General features: G+C 33.9%; 1 protein-coding gene across 1 annotated transcript in view; it reads left to right on the top strand.

Annotated features, from left to right (window-relative positions):
- The window catches only part of ATRNL1 (attractin like 1), a 672,454-nt gene that overhangs the window by 66,729 nt on the left and 585,014 nt on the right, over positions 1-20,711 (top strand). The window lies entirely within an intron of this gene.

Below are 20,711 nucleotides of genomic sequence, written 5' to 3'. Positions count from 1 at the left end.
ATGGTGGCTTAGACCAGGGTGGTAGTATTGGAGATGACGATAATCAGTCAGTTTGTTTTGTATGTTTTTAAAGTAGAACAAATAGTATTTGCTGAGGGTTTGGAGGTAGTGTCTGAGAAAAAATGAGGAGTCAAGGATGATTCCAGGGTTTTTGGCAGGAGCCACTGGAATGGTGAAGTTGCCATCAACTGACGTGTAGAAGACTCTGAAGCAGGTTTGAGATGAAGGTGATTCGAAGGTCAGGAGTTCAGTTTGGACATGTTATATGTGAGATATCCATTAGACATTAAAGTGAAAATGTCAATTAGGCAGTTGGCTGTATGGATCTGGAACTCTAGAGAGAGATCTGGGCTGGAGATATAAATTTGGGACTTCTTGGGATATGGATGGCATTTAAAGCCATGAAATTGGATCAGATCACTAAGGAAATGGGTGTAGATAGAAAGGAGAAAAGGATTGAGCCCAATGATAAGAGGTAGGGGGGAAGAAGGAAATAAGGAAGAGTACAGTGAACTAGAAGCTAAGCGATGAAAGATTATTATACAGAAGAGTAATCAACGGTGCCAAGTGCTGCTCTGCTGATGGGTCGAGTAAAATAATTACTAACGATTGACCATTAAGTTTAGTACTGTGCAGATCTTTGGTGATCTTGACAAGGACAGTTTTCGGTTTTTTAAATAAATTTATTTATTTTATTTTATTTATCTTTGGCTACATTGGGTCTTTATTGCCGCACGCGGGCTTTCTCTAGTTGCGGCGAGTGGGGGCTACTCTTCGTTGCAGTGCGTGGGCTTCTCATTGCGGGGGCTTCTCTTGTTGGGGAGCACGGGCTCTAGATGTGCAGGCTTCAGTAGTTGTGGCACATGGGCTCAGTAGTTGTGGCTCGCGGGCCTTAGAGCGCAGGCTCAGTAGTTGTGGCACACGGGCTTAGTTGCTCCGTGGCATGTGGGCTCTTCCCAGACCAGGAATCGAACCTGTGTCCACTGCATTGGCAGGCGGATTCTTAACCACTGCACCACCAGGGAAGTCCCGACAAGAACAGTTTTCGTGTAGTGTTGGGGTTAAAAGCCTGACTTAGATTTAAGAGGGAGTTAGAGGAGTGGAATCTGGCACAATGGGCAAAGTCAGTTCTTTCGAGGAAATTTGTTTGTGAAGGGGAGCAAAGAAGTTAGTGGCAGGAAATATAGGATGTTTTTAAACCTGGGTTTTCACAGAAGCAGACCATGAAACAAGGATTCAAGTGAATCTCACTTGGAAAATGTAGGTAACAGTCTTAGGGGAGATGAGAAGTAATGCAGGTGTGAGAAGGCAGCCATTAAAGGGTCTGTTAATAAAGCATTTACCACAGTGGTGATGGAACTTAATTACCCAGGCATTAAATCAACACATAGTATTTGAGTCCTGTGGGCTGTCTCTCCAAAGTCAGTCCATTCTTTAGTTGAAGATTTGTTTCCTTGAGTGTGGCTTGATTTATATGAAAATGTGTGTAGATATATAACTACAGAATACTAGAGAAAATAGCTTCTGTGGAGCACATGTAAATAGATCTGGCAGAGAAATTTTTTATCAGGCACCCTAGCGTACAGCTTCTAAAAGTGTATGGTTATTAAGTGGTTGGGAGTGACAGTAACCTGTAAGCTTCATGGAAAAAATTATTGGAAATGATCAGGAAAATTATCAGGGGAATGTATAATGAGGAGATAAGTTTGCAGTAAAGGCTCTATAAACTTGTTTAAGTAACAAAGTGGAGGTGGCCTTTATAATTGTGTAATGATGAAAGACTCTCAGTGTTCCACAGCTATACTTTCTGCCTTTTTCATTTTCTGGAAGTGGTTTAATTATCCTCTAAATTCCTGTAACTCTTTGTTTATAAATGAATATGACACATATACTGCTTTTTATAGGTATTGTTTTTGTACTTGCATTTTTTTCCCAAGAAGTTTAGAGAGGAATCCTGCTGTATCCTCTTTGTATGTCTACTTCTAGTAAAGTGCCATGTATTAAGTGCTTGATAAATATTTGTGGGTGAATGAATAGGGTTTTCAGCAGTATTCTTTAAAAGTGAATCTATATATTTCCTGAATGTTTTAAAAGTATATTAGCCAAATTATTTAAATTGTGTACTGTGCATATTATCCTTTTTCTGGTGGTGATGTGATTCATATGGTACTGTGTTTGATAGTCTTCATTTGTCTCTCCAGATCTACCCTTCACTATTCCATTCTGCTCCCATGCCCTGCAGCTTTCAGTTGGGGTCAGCTGGTAGGAGGCACCATCAGTAGATCAGAAGGTGGGAGATGAGTGAGGTTAAGGTATTTTATTCCTCCAACTCTCTCCCTGCTGGATTTTCTTGGGTTAATTGGGTTGTCCTACTGAAGGCTTAACTTTCTGGTGTTCTTCCCCCATACACCTACTCTCTAGAGTTCTAGAAAACAGCCCCTCCTCTTGCTTATTTCATGCCACAGGATAGTAAAGGCTTTCTGCTCTGATAGTCCCGGGATATTATCCTAGCCATACTTTTGTAAACAGACTTTATATTAGACTCTTTACAGTTACTCATTTTGAGCATGTCTGATTGCACCTACTATTAGTTCTCGGAGATTCAAATATAACTTTTAACCTAAATGGTCCTTCATGCGTTCTTAGGTATTAGGATCCTGGAGGTTGGGAGAAAGAGGTGTTTTGTGAGAGAACTTCACACTTGTTTTTTTTTTAATAAATAAGGTCTAACCTTTATTTAATTAATTAATTTATTTTTGGCCTCCCCATGTGGCATGTGGGATCTTAGTTCGCAGACCAGGGAGCGAACGCATGCCCCCTACAGTGGAAGCACGGAGTCTTAACCATTGGACTGCCAGGGAAGTCCCGCACAGTTTGTTAATGGAGAAAAATGTCAGAAGAAATACAAATTTTTGGAGTGGCATGGAGCTAGGTCCTTTAGTTCATTTCTAGTACTACTATTCTTGAATTTTTAAATTTTAATGTCATCTGTAGCATTTTTATATTATTTAAGATTGATATATTTGCTTAACATTTTTCAAGAGCATTAGCTATTCTAACTTTTTAAAATAAGCAGCACTCTTATTTGTCTATGTATTGCTTTCTAATTATTAAAGAAAAACCATTTGTTGATTATTCTTAAGTTTTTTTTAATAATTATGTTTACTCTAACTCAGCTTTATTTGGTTATTATGTCATCAACATAGAACTAACCATGTCTTACTAGCAAAGTCACCCCCAAAAGTATATCTGATGAGAGAATATTTATCTTAAAAAGATAACCATTTGTTGTTTTCCTTGAAGTTTTCTCTTTATAATAATTCATGTTCATAAAAAACTTTATTTAAAAAGAAGTTTTCTGCTTCTCCATTAGTCTGAAATCCAGAATTTCTTATTATGTATTTTTTTTTAAAAAGATAGCTTTATCACCTATACATGTATGCTTGTATGGCATATTGTTTTGTTTACTTGTTTTTGAATTTTATGAAGAGGAAATAGTATTTTAGGCAGTTTTCTGAGGCTTTCATTTATTTCCTTCATCACTGTATAACCAAGATTAATTCATGTTGTTATGTATTCCTACAGTTAACTTTTTTGCATTACTGTATTTCATTGTCTGACTCTACCATAATTTGCCTATCCATTCTCCTATTTATGAGCTTCTGAGCTGGATACCTGCTGAAATTCACCCACAGCAGCAATTTTGAGACATCTTGATAAAAATACTATATTTTAAAAGATAAAGAAAAAAAATTCCTAGGCTCTTCAGGCAGAAAGATGAAATATCTTACAAGGGCAAGAGATTATATCAGATTTCTCAAAAGCAACCTACAACTCATGGCAACTAGGAGCAAATTTTTCAAGAAACTCACGGAAAGAAAATATAGGCTAAGGGTTTTTTTTTTTTTTTTTTTGCGGTACACGGACCTCTCACTGTTGTGGCCTCTCCTGTTGCGGAGCACAGGCTCCGGACGCGCAGGCCCAGTGGCCCGTGCGTGGCATGTGGGATCTTTCCGGACCAGGGCACGAACCCATGTCCCCCGCATCGGCAGGCGGACTCTCAACCACTGTGCCACCAGGGAAGCCCGGGCTAAGGGTTTTTGTATCTTGGCAAACAGTCCTTCATGTGTCAAGGCTATAGAAAAACAGTTTGAACGTGGCAAAACTCAGATAATTCTGTACATATGTGCCCTATTTCTTTTACAGTAGAAATGTGCAGACTTTTTGTAAAGATCTAGATAGTAAATATAATTTAGGCTTTGTAGGCCATACAGTGTATGTTGTCACCACTCAAATCTGTCGTTGAAGCTCTCCACAAGCAGCTGTAAAAAATGCATGAATGAATGAGTGGACGTTGCTCCAATAAAACTTGATTTACAGAAACACTTGAGCCGGATTTGGCCTGTGGGCTGCAATTTACCAACATCTCTCCTAGAGAATAAGCTCCATTTAATGAAGAGGTGAATGGGAACACTTCAGGTAAAAGACTGATCGAGAACATTTCATGTATTGAATTTCAGAGCTAAGACTGAAACAAGGGTGGTGGGGATGTCAGTAGATAACTGGTATGCAAATGTTTTATGTTCTGTCCAAGTAGAAGTAATGCAACTAAAAATGGGAAGAGAAGGAAGAGAGAAAGAGGAAAGCAGAAAAAGCACATGGATTGTTGGATAGATAATAGGTAGGAATCAAAGGATGCCATTTAATTCTTGGTATACCTAAGGGTCTGTTGGACCCAGTTTTAGTTTTTTCGTTTCTTTTTTGAGCAGGCCTAACTATATCTACGAAGACTGTTGTTTCTTAAATTTCATTCTTTCTTAGAAGTCTTCCAAAGAACAAAGAGAACATTTACTTATTTAAAAAATATGGAATAAAATATTCTATATATGTAATTACCAAGATGGATCTGTTGGACCCTTTTACAAATCTAAGATACATGATGGGATCTTCGTGTTCTTATTTTTCCTATATTTTGAAACATTTTGTTATTTTATCATTCTAGGAATTCATTGCACATCAGTTGTTCCCAACTATGCTAAAATATTAAATTACTAAGAAAATAAGCTGTTTAGAAGGATGATGCCACAGTGAAATATATTGTTTATATTGTCATCTTTCAGTTTTCTTATTGCAGTGCCCAAATTATTTTATCAAATTTAAAGAAGGCATGAGAGAAGACTGGAGGCATCATCATAGTAGCCCGTTTTTAGCTTTTACTGAACACAATTGAGAATTAAAAATTTTTCATTTATTCCTATAATGATGATAGTGGAATTGATCATTTACATTAAATCTCAGATTATGACTCTTCATAAGATGATATCCTAAATAATTTTTTCAAGCTCAAGAATCAATGAGTGAACAATATATTTTTATCTTTTAGTATATTTATGCCCCAACATTTATTTGACACAAAGAGGTTTGCTATGTTTAAATTCTTATGGAAATTTGCAAAACGTAGTTTTTCACTATCGTCTTAGTCTTCTATAAATTATTTATAACATGACTTGATAACATAAAACAAATAAAAGGAACAATTGAACCAAGATAGTGAATGTTGATTACTATTGTTCCTGGTACACCTAGTATTAAAACTGACATACAGATGTTAAAAATTAAGTAGGAAAGAAGAGAATTAAGGGCACTGTGAAAGGTATAAACATCAAGGAAACCACTAGAACAAAAATATAAACTTTCTTAAATACCAAAAAGAAAACATCAAATAGAAAAAAAAAAACCTCAGAAAAACATCGTAATTCACACAGTAATTATAAAATAATATGACAGAGTTGAGATCCAACATATATCTTGTCAATAAACATGAATGAGATTAAGTTGCCTGTTTAAAGAAAACATTTTCAAATAGGTGCATAAAGCAAAATCCAACTCTGTGTTGCAAATAGAAGACACATCTGAAACACGCTGATTCAGAAAGGCTAAAATGAAGGGATGAAGGAAGACTTACTAGGAAAATGGATACAATGAGAAAGCAGGTGTTGTGATCCTTATACCAGAGAAAGTAGAATTCAGGCCACCAAGACATTATATGAGATAAGAACACCTTATAATATAAAAAAAACCCACAATTCACCATAAAGATATAATATGTAATAGAAGAATATCAATGCACCAAGTAACCCAGCAACCACCTATATAAATAACGGAAATTATAGCTGATGCAAAGAGAAGTAGATAGCATCACTGTCAGTAGAAAACAGGTCAAGCATTACTCTCAGTACTTGACAGGACAAAAGAATATATATATGTCAAACAATACAGCTTGATTGTAGGCAATGTTATCTTCTCAAGTGCACACAGAAAACTCACAAAAAGTAAGTTGATCATATGTTAGGGTAAAAAGAAAACATCGGTAGTTTCCAGAAGGCGGAAATATTAACATTAAATACCTGAATATTAAATAAAGCCTTTTTGTTGGGTGAAAAGGGAAGTAAATACTAGCTTAAATTACAAAACTGCCGACAAATAATAACAGTAAAAACACCTATAAGAATCTATGAGATACTTTTAAAGCAGTTATCAGAGGAATATTTTTAGCTTAATATTAAACAACTATATTAATATGATGAAACTAAATGAACCACATCCCCAACTCAAAAAGCAAGAAAAAGAACAACAAACTAAACAAAAAAAGTGCCAGAAAGGAAATAATAAAAATAAAAGCTGAAATTAATGATGTAAGAACAGAAAAAACAATAGATCAATTTATAGCTTACAACTTTTAAAAAAAATAATAAAATAGGGGCTTCCCTGGTGGCACAGTGGTTGAGAGTCCACCTGCCGATGCAGGGGACCACGGGTTCGTGCCCCGGTCTGGGAAGATCCCATATGCCGCGGAGCGGCTGGGCCCGTGAGCCATGGCCACTGAGCCTGCGCATCTGGAACCTGTGCTCCGTAACGGGAGAGGCCACAACAGTGAGAGGCCCGCATACTGCAAAAAAAAAAAATAAATAAATAAATAAGCCACTAGCTCATTTAATCAAGAAACAAGGGAGAAACCACAAATATACGAAGTAAGAAATGACAATGAGAAAATAATATTGATAGGAAATTTAAAAAAAATACGAGACTGCTTTGTATATCTATACAAATAAATTTGAAAACTTTGAAGAAATGGATGATTTCTTAGAAAATAACAGTTTCCCAAAATTGAACCCAGTAGAGATAGAAAGTTTATATAGAGTAATTTCCATAGGAAAAAATAGAGAAAGCACCAAGCTTAGGTGATATTACAGGATAATTTTAGCAAACTTAGTAACGAGATAGTCCCAATTTTCCTAAACTGTTTTAGAGAATAAAAAGGGAAGGAAAACTCACAAATTTTTTTAGAAAGCAAGTATAACTTTGCCACTTAAACCTCGTACATTTAGCACAGAAATAGAAAATTACATGTAAACATGTAAGAATAGCTACGAAAAGATTACAAAGGAAGAGCTATGAGGGGACTTGTCCTACTATTTATTAAAGCATACTGCAAAGTCTCCATAATTAGAACAGTGTGACAGTGTGATAATGTGGCATGCATGTACAGAAGGACAATAGTATAGAATCAAAGTCCAGAAACACAGTCAACTAGATAAGGAAGTCTGTGATGGGCAGAGTATAGAACGGGTGGCTTCTCTCTGCTCTGTGATATCTGGGACCTCATCTGGGTAGACCTGAACAGCTGGGGTGATTTGAATGGGGGGGGCTGGAATCATCTGCACGCTTTTCACTCATATATATTGTGTCTCAATTGTGATGGCTGAAGGCTAATCTCAACTGGGACAGTTTTTAGGTAACTTACACCATCTGCATGCAGTTTGGACTTCTCAGCACGCCAGCTGAGTTTTAGAAGTGTGTCCTAAGAAGGAACATCAGAAGAACAAGCATTCCACAAAAACCAGGCAGAAGCTGCATAGCTTTTATGACCTAGCCTTAGAAGTCACAGAGCACACGTCTGTACTCTCTTGATTGAAGCAGTCACAAACCCTTTGATTCAAAGGGAGGGTTCATAGATCCCACATCAGTGGTAAGAGTTTAAGAGAATTTGGACTGTGTTTTAAAACTGTTTAAGTATCTAACAGAAATACATATCAGTTCTATTCCAAGGAATTTATCCTGCAGATACAGCTCCAGAAACACAAAAATACGTTTTTTTTTGTATGCACAAGGTTATTTATTGTAACATTATTTGGAAACTACTTCAATGCTAAATGTAAGAGAGCGGTGGATAAACTCTGTTACACCCACATTAGTGGTCATGCATTTGTAGAAAATAATGATGAACTGTGAAATTAAATGGAGTGATTTACATGATTATGTTGTGATCAAGTATATAGTATATATAATGTACTACTTTTTGTACATTAGCGAAGTAAGGGAAATTAGAAAATATACTTACGCCTGCTTATATGAGCAAAAAACATCAGAAGGATGAACCAGACAGCAGTGATGTTGATTACTTACAAGGGGCAGTGGAGAATGGTGTGGAAAGGATAGGAAATGAAAAATGAAAATATGTCCCCTGAGTTTGTCTTTTTTAAAAATAGTTTGGACTTTCAGAAGCATATTGCCTTTAGAAACATATATTATCTATATATAAAAATTAAATCAACAAGGAAAGGAAGAAAAGAAAGCTCTAGAGTAATGCATACTGAAACTAATGAACCCAACTGTGTTTCAAATGAATAATACAGTCATGCTGAAAGGGGGAGAAAAGAACTAATCCAAGTGAGTTTTTAACACGGTGTTTGCCTTTAGTGTACGTGTGGTTGTGGGGAAGAACTGCCAACAAGTCTTTTAGGTTTGTATTTTGAAGGTTTTGGTGAAACAATTCTGAAATTACTTTAGATGTATGGTTAGACTGAAAGAATGAGTAATGTGTTGATACTTTTGGGAACTAGAGTTCCCAATGTGGAAGACAGGAGATACAAATACGAAATGGAGAAGGCCAGGGAGAGTCCTGCCTGGATGGATTGGAATTGGAGGTATCAGCATGAGCTTATGATTAGAAGGTAGATGGTTACAGATACTTGTTGATTCTTCAGAAAGGTTTACGAGCGAAGATACTGCAGTAGTAGTGAACCTGTTGATTCCACATATTCCCAGATATAGTTTTTAATAAAATTCCTATGAAAAGAAACAGGGCTCCTTGGAGAAATGGCTGATTTTAGGGCTGTGGTAGGGAAAAATAAAAGATGAGCTTGGTACATCTTTTATGTTAAATATGGAAGTGCTCAAGAAAATTCTGGGTTATGTCAAAAGAACATAAGGGTCAGCTTGAAGGGGGTTCCATTGTACAGTCTGGGATAATTTGAGCATCAGAATAGGAAAACAATAAACTACAAACCACTGAAAAAATAGAAATCCATGAGCTTACACAGACTGATAGGCACAAATAGAGGAGAAGCCTCTTTCCTACACAGAATGCTAACTGGCATTGCTGGAGTTGAAAAATAATCATTTTGCAACAATCATAGTAAAAATTGATTTAGAAAAGAATCAACAATGGATGCTAAATCTGTGGGGTTGGGAATGAATTTTTGATGAGATGTGCATGATATTTAAGTGTCTTTCCCATAGATTGTGTATAGAGTTCAGGGGAAAAATAGTAACTATGTAGTGTAAAAATCGGTTAGAACCTTGTCCATGATCAAAATTTCATCTTAATGTTAAGATAAAATGAACAAAATATGATCAAAATTAATATTACAAACCATGGGAAACTGGACATTGTGTGCCTCCGGATATGGTACCTGCTAAAGGAAACATCACTTAGAGCAGAGTTCTGTAAACTTTTTCTGTAAAGACTTACGAAGTAAATATTTTAGGCTTTGTAGATCATACAGTCTCTGATTTATTCAATTCTTCCATTGAAGTTTGAAAGCAAGCCATGGATGATATGTAAATGAATGAACATGCCAGTGTGCCAGTACATCTTTGTTTACGAAAATGAGTGGCTGACTAGATTTGGCCCAAGGAACATAGGTTACTGACCTCTGGCTTACAGTATTCTAACTGGGAGTGTATACTTGAATCTAATCATGAAGCGTATCATATAAACTTCAAATGAGGAACATTTTATTTAATAAGGGGGAGAGGTTTATTTTTCAAGAATGTCAGTGTTATGAGAGAGGAAGAAAGGCTGAAAAATTGTTCCAGATTAAAGAAGGCTAGAGAAACCTGACAGCTGAATGTGCTAAGTGATACAAGACTGGATTCTACACTGGACGCAATTCAATTCACAAAATGAAATATATATGTGTATTAAACAGTGTGTAAATGTTAAACTAAAACAAAATCCTTGTTCTTAAGATATACACCAAAATATTTAGGGGTAATAGAAATAATCATTTCTATTGTGTGTGTGTGTGGTGTGTTCACACGTGCATGTATACGTGTGAAAGAAAAAGAGATGTAGAGAGGGAAATAAACTAATGCTAAAACAAACGGGACAAAATGTTAACAATTAGTGAATCAGAGTAATGGGTATATGGGAATCCTTTGACTATTCTTGCAACCTGTTTGTATCTTTGAAATTATACCTAAAAGTGCTAAAATAGATTAGAGGAAAGAGATGTATGTTTTCTCATATTTGGTTATATAGGATATATATTTCAATAAGAATTCTTGTGAACTTAAGCTGACAGTAAAGGAAATGTCAGTTTGTCCTTTTTGCTGTACTTAGAATTATAGGATTTTTAGGGAATCTATAAATCTCAGAGGGGAATTTATGTGCATGGTTTTACTAACTTGGGCCATAAAGCTCTTCTGGGTTAGTCCTGAGGGAAATTTGTTTCACTTTAGGTTAACAATACTTATAAACTTTCTAAGAATCTCAATGTGAATCTCAATGTTAGTATAATATTAATGTTTCACTGTACTATTTTTCATGCCTTTAGGATTTGGGAGGTATAGTTGGGAAGCCATTATTAATGTCATTTTATGTTAACTTTTTTCTTTTGATTTAAAAAACCATTAGATATTGTATTTTTAGGAAGGTAATTTTTTTCTCTGTTAAGTGTGGTGATACTATATGGCTTTCTCTTCTCTTCAGTTCTTAACATCACATGTTTTTTCAAAATTCTGTGGTGAATTTCAAGTGTAAATTGGACATTGCTTTCAACCTACTGGTTATCTGGAAATATAGATCTACAGAACACAATGTTAGATGGTGGGAATTAGGAATTTTTAATACATGAAATCTCCCCTTTAAAAATGATTCAGTCATAGGAATCAGAACACAAACTTTAACTGTGCTTAAATTAGGTTTGGCATTTGTTGTGTAGTTTCATTTGTGAAGAACTTTCAGAACTAATTAGGTAAAGTGAAACAGTTGCAAAGTAATAAGTAAAATATTTTAATAAATTCCTAGGTTTGTGTGACAGAGGCCACTGTTAATATGGTATACATTTTTATATTTACTAAATGTTTCCAAAAATACCACAATAAAAATAGTTTAGTTTTGGTAAGTGGAATTAAACCATTTGCTTTTAAAACTTTATAAGCTATGTAAATATTATACATATATTTGAAAATATGCATTGGTTATATTGAAAAATTTTAGTAGATGTGCATTCAGGATTCAGAAAATTCTGGTTTTCTGTCTGTGCTCAACATTCTTTCATTGATGGAAGTGTCAGTCCCTTAAAAGGTAGCCATCCGATTATTTTACATATTTAAAATTTTTATTTATGTTTAGAAGAAATATGCATTTCTTGTAATTTGTACTTGGTTTTTCATGACTATATAGAACTGTACATGTGCAATTTAATCACTCTTCCACATATTGACCCTAAAATATTTTGAGGTATCTTATTTTCAGCTTATCTTCCATTCTTTAGATAAGCATCTTAGTTCCTTCAGTCTTCACATAACAAGCTTTCCACTCACATCTTTTTAACAAGATGTTAATGATTTACCTTAACACAGATGTTAATGATTTAAAGAATATTTTCTAATAATAATAACAGGCCTTACTATGTGCTAGGTGGTGGTGTAAGCATTTCACAAGTATTAGCTCATTTAGTCCTCAGCGTGAACATGCAAATTTGTGCTCTTTTTACCCCATTTTACAGATAAGGGAACTGAGGCACAGATGTCTCACACAACTGGCCAGTGATCACACAGCTAGTAAATGGCAAAATCAGGATTATGTAAATATAAGATACACATTATCTTAGGTGACCCTTAGTCATCTTTATCACACTCCTGTCACAGGACAGACTGCTGTACTGTGATGATCTATTCAAACTTATCAGAGCCTAACAGAGCAGGATCTAATGTGAAACCATTGCTTTCCCTTGTTCTGGGCATCTTTTATTAATATTTTTATTGCAACCTAAATTTATACTTTATACTAATATTATTATTTTGACTTATAGTTAGCCTACAGACAACAAAACTTCTTACTTAGTTCATTGGTTTTTGTTGTTTATATAACTGCTGGGGAGTAAGGTATACTTTATCCTGTACTTGTCAATTTAATGTTGTAATCTCAGTGAAGGGCTTGACATATATTGTTAAAATAGTTTCAGCTCATCATTACTTTTGATTCATAATTCTGGTATCTAAAGATTTAATTAACTCCTCCTTTTATTAGGTCAATGGTTGTTTAATAAGTACAACTTCTATGCCTTCATCCTAGGAATTGACAAAAAATGTTGAAGAGCAAACTACTGGTATTAAAAAAAATAAGGATGAGAATGTATAGGTTAAAAGAGATTCAATAGACACATCAGGCAACTTCAATGTGTGGATCTCATTTAGATCCTGATTCCAACAAACTTCCAAAAAAAAAAATAAAGAAGAAGCTTATAAGATAATTAGAAATCTGAACATTAATTGGATACTTACTGATATTAAAAATTATTAACTTTTTTTTTTTGGAGAATCACAATGCAAACCTCTAGGGGTTTTGGAGTAAAGCCATAATCTCTTCTACAGATAACTTTTTGAGAAACAGTTTCTGTTTTGCTAGCCAGTATAATTCTTCCCACTGTCTGGAAGACTTTCAGTTGTTACTGCTTTTCCTAGAAATGCTTGGCGTAAGTCATCTGGAGTTCTCTTTGTGGCAGGATTTTAAAATTACAGATTCAATTTATCTGATAGTTCTAAGACTACTCAAGTTTTTTCTCTCTTGTCAGATTTGGTAACTTGATTTTATTTTCAGAATTTGTTCATTTTATCTAAATTTTCCAATGTATTGATCTAAAGTTCTTCATAATATGCTTTTAGTGAAGTTTAAAATATTTTATAGCCCTATCCCCTTTTATATTCCTAATATTGGCTGCCTGGGTCTTCTTACTTTTTTCTTGATCAGATTCTCCACAAGATTGTAAATCTTAATACTTTTCAAAGTGCCAACTTTTGAGGTTATTGATTTTCTTAATATATTCATTGTCTATTTTATTCTTATTTTTATTATGACCTCATTTTAATATATTTTGATTTGTTATGTTTTTTTCCCTTTTATATTGATGCTTAATTCATTATCTTTCAGGTTTTCTTCATTGAATTTTTAAAAATATATACATTTAAAGCTGTAACATAAACAATGTAAACATGGCTATAGTTATATCCTACATGATTTGGTATGTAGTATTTTAATTGTTATTTAGCTCAAAATGTGTTTAAGATTCCATATTAATTTCTTCTTTCACTAATGGGTTATTTAGAAGTGCAGTTTAAAATGTTCAAACATGGGGTTTTCTAGTTATTTATTTTTATTATTAATATCTAGGTTATTGTATTATGGTCACAGAACATATCCTATAGGCTTCCTCCCTCAAAATTATTATGAAATATTTCAAAAATACATAAAAGTTGAGATTGTGCAGTGAATTCTCATAGGCATACTACTTACCTTCTACAATTAATCTTTTGCTTTTTCACTTACCAGTGTATGTATCCATTTCTCTATCCATCTATCTATTTTTTTGGTGCATTTTAAAGACTGTTGCAAACATTAGTACACTTCTAAACATAATAGCATGCCTGTTGTTAACTAGAGTTCTGTACTCATGTTTTTAATGTAAAAGTTACATACAGTGAAATGCACAAATTTTGTGTACAATTCAGTGAGTTTTGACAAAACATACATCTGTAACCCAAATTCATATCAAGATATAGGACACTGACCATTACTTGAGAAAGTTCTCTCCTGATCCTTCCCAGTTGATACCTGCCCTGCTTCCTGATTTTTTTCATCATCAAATAGTTTTGCCTGTTCTGGAATTTCATGTAAAGGGAATCACACATCATGCACCCTTTTTAAAATAAGGCTTCTTTCACTCACCATGATGCTTTTGAAATTTATACATGTTGTGTTTATTAGTAATTTGTTCCTTTTTGTTAAGTGCTTTTTCAGTGTATGAATACATTGCAGTTTCTTTGTTCTTTTTCTCATTGATGAACACCTGGGCTGTTTCCAATTTTGGGCTGTTATGAATAAAATTTCAGTGACCATTCTTGTACAAGTCAACTAGTAGACGTGTTTTTATTTCTCTTGTCTAAATACCTAAGGATGTTGGTTGGGTCAGGAGGAAGATATATCTTTAATTTTTTAAGAAAGTGCCAGACCTTTTTTCCAAAATGACCTAATACATTTGTTTATTAAGTGTAGTTAATTACTTGTGTTGTTCAAATCTTTTAGATCTTTACTGATATTTTGACTGTTCTGTCAATTGCTGGAAAGGGTACATTAAGGTTTCCATGATGATGTTGATTTTGTAAATTTTTCCTTATAATTTTTTCAATTTTTGCTTTATATATTTTGAAGCTTTATTACTCTCTTGGAATATTGATCTTTTAAAATTCATATGTAGTGATCTTTACCTTTAGTAATCTTTTTGCTGCTTTTCCCATAAAGATTGTTATTGTATTCTGATATATTGTGGTCATCCCACAGAAGGGAATCCCCAATATTTGCTTTGGATGTTGAGGCCGATGGTGCCAAGAGAGTATGAAACACGAATACCAAGAGAGTATGAAAGACTTATTATTCACAAAATGAGGCTTTCTGACATGTGCAGGGCAGGCTCCCAAGCAGGTCTGAAAATGGCTTGAGAGAGCAGGGAAAGGAGATTGGCTTGGTTATGTAATTTTACAGTGTGGGTAAAGTAAGGGAAACATTCATGCAAGCTGGGTCTTGCTTGGCTTAAATTTCCCCTTGGCACCATAGCGGGGAGTAATAAAACAGTTGGTGCTTTATTTATAGTGATTCCAAGGTATCCTTGCCAGTCTTAATAAAAATCTTTATTTATTATATTATTATATATTTATATTAATATAAATAATATATTAATATAATATATACTAATATTTATTATATTATAATATTATTATAAATCTAATAAAAATCTTTAGCAATTAACTTAATAAAAATCTTAATAAATTAACAATTATTTAACAATTAACTTAATAAAATTAACAATTAACTTAATAAAAATCTTTTCTCCTGTATTGCGCACTTCCAGTGATCAGTCATTCACATGAATAGTAATATTGTCTTGGAATAATGTGTTAGCAGAGAAGGTGGTGAGGAGTTGTTGGATTCTAGATTTGTTTTGAAAGTGGTGACAACAGGAATCACTGAGAGATCATGTAAAATGTGAGGAAAAGGAGTCAAGGATAGCTCTAAGATGTTTGGTTGAGCAACTAGAAGAATGGAGATGCCATATGCTAAGTGAGGGAGGCTGAGAAAGGCAGATTTACTTGTCACCAGCACATATGTGGGTATGTATAAAAACATCAGAGTGCAACTTGAGAAGCTTTAACAAATCGATAGAGTTGTGTAAGTGCTACCTCAGTTAAGATATAGAACATTTCTATTTCTCCAGAAAGTTTACTCATGACCCTGTGCCATCAATCTCTCATGATCCTCTAGCTCCAGGTAACCACTGATCCGTTTTCTGTCAATATAGTTTTGCCTCATTTCAAATTTCATATAAATGAAATCATGTGGTATATGGTCTCATTGTATTAGCATAATAATTTTCAGATTCATCTAAATTTTTGCTCGTGTCAGTAGTTTGCTTCTTTTTAATCTTGAATGGTATTTCATTGTAGGAATAAGATATAATTTATGTGTTCACTAGTTAGTGGACATTTGAGTCCAGTTATTAGGTCTTTTGAATAAAAGCTGTTATGAATATTTGCATACAACTCTTTGTTTGGGCATATGTTTTCTGTTCTCTTGTGTAAGTGCTGTAGAATGGGATTGCTGGGTTATTTGCAGTTATGTGTTTAACTTTATAAGAAACTTCCATACTGTTTACCAAAGTGATACTACCATTTACAACCCACCAGCGGTGTATGAGAGTTCCAGTTACTTCACATCCCCACCAACACTTGGTATTGTTTTCTTTTTAATTTTTGCTATTCTGGAATTGTAGTGATATCTTACGGTTTTTATTTACATTTCCCTGATGACTAATGATACTGAATATCTTTTTATTTCAGTATTTGCCATTTATTTATCTTCTTTGGTAAAATGTATGTTCATACTTTTTGTCCATTTTGAAAGTTGGGTTGTTTGACTTCTTATTATGGAGCTATAAGAATTTTTAATATATTCTGGATATTAGTCCTTTCTCTGATATATGTTTTGCAAATATTTTTCCCCAGTTGTGGCATACCTTTTCATTTTTACAGTGTCTTTTAAAAGGCTGAGATTTTAAATTTTGTTGAAATACAATTTATCAACGTGTTCTACCTAAGAGATCTTTGTCAAGCTCAAGATCGTAAAGGTTTTTCTCTAGGTATTTAGTTTGGGCTCTTCTCAACCTCAGATCTATCACCTATTTGAGTTAAATTTCATATATGGTGTGAAGTAAACTCTGAGTTTTTTTCTTTTTTTTTTTTTACCGTGTGCAGCTAAATTTATTGGTCACATATACAAAGGTTGGAATCAGGATAAAAAGAGCAGTGCTAAAAATTAGTATAAAGCAGTGTTTCCTCGCCTTTCCTGTGTCATGATAACAATAGCAAATGATAAGGAACATGTAGAAAAAGACATGATTTACAACATAATCAAATTGCTTAACACCAGTGACTTTTTCTCATTATCCCTCTTTTTTATTACTCAAGTAATAAATAACAATTACATAAAAGTGTGCAAATTCAAATAAGCAAAAAAAAAAAAAGAATTACAGTTTTCAATAGCTATGACAAGTATAGAAGAAAGGCAGTGATTTTGTACATTTTAAAAATTGAGCCCCTGCAGTAAATTCACTCATTAATTATAATTTTAAAAAATAATGAATGATAGTATTTATAAGGAGTAGCGGTAAATGGATGGAGTTTCTCACTTGAAAGTGACCAGCCTGGGTGCTTAAGGCCTGAGATTTTTTAAAGAAATAAATATACAGTTGTTCTTTGGTTGAAAGAGTTTCCTTTCCCCATTGAATTACCTTGGTACATGTTTTGAAGAGTCAACTGACCATTTATGTATGAGCTGACCTTTGGTCCGTTGATGTATATTATGTTTAATACCACACTCTGTTGATTACTGTAGCTTTGTAAATCAGGCAGTGTCAGTCCTCCATCATTTGTTTTTGTTTGTTTTGTTTTCAAAAGTTTTGGACTCTTCTAGGTCCTTCACATTGCCATGTAAAATTTAGAATCAGCTTGTCAGTTTATTAAGAAAAAGCATGTAGGGATTTTAATTGGGGTTGCATTACATCTATAAAGGGGAAAATTGAGCCTTTAACAGTATTGAGTCTTCTAACTCATGGGCATGGTATATTTCAGCATTTGGCACCCTACAACTTTGCTGAACACACTTACTATTCCTTGTAGCTTTTTGGTAGATTCTTTCTTATTTTCTCTATAGATGATCATGTGTTACGCTCATGCTAATAAACATTCTTCTTCCTTTTCAATCTATATACCTTTTATTATTATACTGCTAGGATCTCTGGTACAATATTGAGTAGAGGTAGTGAGAGCAGATACTCCTGTCTTTTTTTTCATATTTTAGGAGGGAAAGCTCCAGTCTTTTAATTACTGTAGTATTACATTAGCGGTATGTTTTTTTAATGCCTTTTATCAGGTGGAGGAAATTTGCTTTTATTCCTAGTTTGCTGAGTATTTTTCATGAATAATGTTAAATTTTGTTAAATAATTTTCTGCATCTATAGAGAAGATCATTTGTTCTTTTATTTTCTTTGATTTCTTAATATGGTGAATGACACTGACTTTCAGATGTTAAGCCACTATTGCATTCTTGGATAAATCCCACTTGGCCATAATGTATTACCCTTTTCATATACTGCTAGAATTGATTTGCAAAAATTTTATTAAGGATTTTTATGTTTATGCTCATAAGAGATATTGGACTATAGTTTACTTTTCTTGTAATGTCTTTGTCTGCTTTTCCAGGCTGTAATGGTAAAATGATTTGGGGAGTGGTAAAATGGGGAGTGTTAAATTTGGGGAGTGTTTCTATTCTATTTTCTGTAAGAGTTTGTGTAGAATTGGTATTATTTCTTTCTTAAATGTTTGGTAGAGTTCACCCGTGAAACTATCTGGCCCAGAAGCTTTCTTTGTAGGAAAGATTTTGACTATGGCATTTATTTTCTTTAATAACTGTTAGCAATATTCAACTTATCGATTTCTTTTTGAATGAGATTTGGTAGTTTGTGTTTTTAAGTAATATGTCCATATCATTTAAGATGTTAAACTTATTGGCATAAAGCTGTTCATTATATTCCCTTATACTTAATATTTGTGAAATCTGTAGTGGTATCTCCTCTTATATCTGATATGAGTTACGTGTGTCCTATTTTCCTCGTCTGACTAGAGATTAATAGGTTACTCAATTTTATTGACCTTTTCAAATAACCAGCTTTTGTTTCCTGTTTTCTATCATATTGATTAATGCTTTGTTACATTTCTTTTCTTCTTTGAGTTTTATTTGCTCTTGTTTTACTGTTTTCTTAAGATGGAAGAATAGATCATTGAATTGAGATTGAGACCTTTTTCTTCCTTTTTTTTTTTTTTTTTTTTTTGCGGTACGCGGGCCTCTCACTGTTGTGGCCTCTCCTGTTGCGGAGCACAGGCTCCGGACGCGCAGGCTCAGCGGCCATGGCTCATGGGCCTAGCCGCTCTACGGCATGTGGGATCTTCCCGGACTGGGGCACGAACCCGTGTCCCCTGCATCGGCAGGTGGACTCTCAACCACTGCGCCACCAGGGAAGCCCTTTTTCTTCTTTTTAAAAATATAAGTATCGTTATAAATTTCCTTCTAAGCCAGTAGTTCTCACACTTGATGCATAAGAATCACCTAGAAGGTTGTTAAAATAGATTGCTGTGCCCTAATCCCTGATTTTCTTATTGATTGTGTCAGGATTGGTGCCAGGGTATTTGCATTTTTAAAAAGCTTCCAGGTAATGCCAATTGATGCTTTAGGGAACCACTGTTGAGAATGACTGCTTTAAGTACTGCTTTAGCTGTATCCCACACATTTTGAAATGTTGCATTTTTTGTTTCCATTTAGTTCAAAATGTTTTCTATTTTTTTGTGTGTGTTTTTTTCCTTTGGCTCCTGGGTTGTTTAGTAGTATTTTGTTTGATTCAAATATATGAAGATTTTCCCGATATCTTTCTTGCCATTATTTCTTGTTTAATTCCATTATTGTCAAAGACTATGTTTTTTACAGTTAAAATTTTTCTTGAGTCTTATTTTCTGACCCAGAATATGGTCTACCTTGGTGAATGTTACATGTGAATTTGAAAAGATCTGCATTCTGCTCTAGTTGGTTGGGGTGTTCTGTAAGTGCCAATTATATTATGGTTGATGGAGTTATTCACGTCTTCTATATCGTTATTGATATTCTGTTCAGTATTTTTCTTAGTTCTTGAAAAACCAGTATAGAAACCTCCAGTTATGATTGTGGATCTATTTCATTTTTAAGTTCTATTAGTTTTTGCTTCACTCATTTACTTATTTTTAATTTTTTACTATATAATTAAAATTAATTAATTTTAATTGAAGTATAGTTATTTGCAGTGTTGTGTTAGTTTCAGGGGTAGAGCAAAGAGATTCAGTTATGTATACATATATATCTAGTTTTTTCAGATTCTTTTCCCTAATAGGTTCTTACAAAATATTGAGTGTGGTTCCCTGTGCTATACAGTAGATCCTTGTTGGTTATCTATTTTACATGTATGTTTCACTCATTTAGATGTTCTGTTACTGGGTGTTTACACAATTAGAATTGTTGGTTCTAATGATAAATTGTCCTCTTTCAGTCCCAGTTTCCTTCTGTTGTCTTTTCCGCCTGAAGAACTTATTTTAGTATTTCTTTTAGAGTAGGTCTGCTGGCCATGGATCAGCTTAATTTTTTTTACATCTGAGAATCTATTCATTTTATGTTCATCACTAAAGAATATTTTTGCTAGGTATAGAATCCCGAGTTATAGTTATTTTTATAGTTATAGTTATTTTTCAGCACTTCCTTCTCTCCTGCATGGTTTCTTAGGATAAAATCATAGTCATTAACTGTTGTTCCCCTATAGGTAATTTGTTATTTTTCTGTAACTGCTTCTGAGATGTTTTCTGCACTTTTAGTTTTCAGTGATTTCATTGTGGTGTGAATTTCTTTGAATTTATCCTATTCATGGTTTGCTCAGCTTCTTGAATCTGTGGGACTATTAATTTATTAAGTACTTTTAAATTTTACTTTTGTAGAGGTTACTCTAGAGTTTACA

Source organism: Delphinus delphis, chromosome 16 (genome assembly GCF_949987515.2).
Source record: "Delphinus delphis chromosome 16, mDelDel1.2, whole genome shotgun sequence".
Lineage (NCBI taxonomy): Eukaryota > Metazoa > Chordata > Mammalia > Artiodactyla > Delphinidae > Delphinus > Delphinus delphis.
This window is presented reverse-complemented; position numbering and strand designations above follow the sequence as displayed.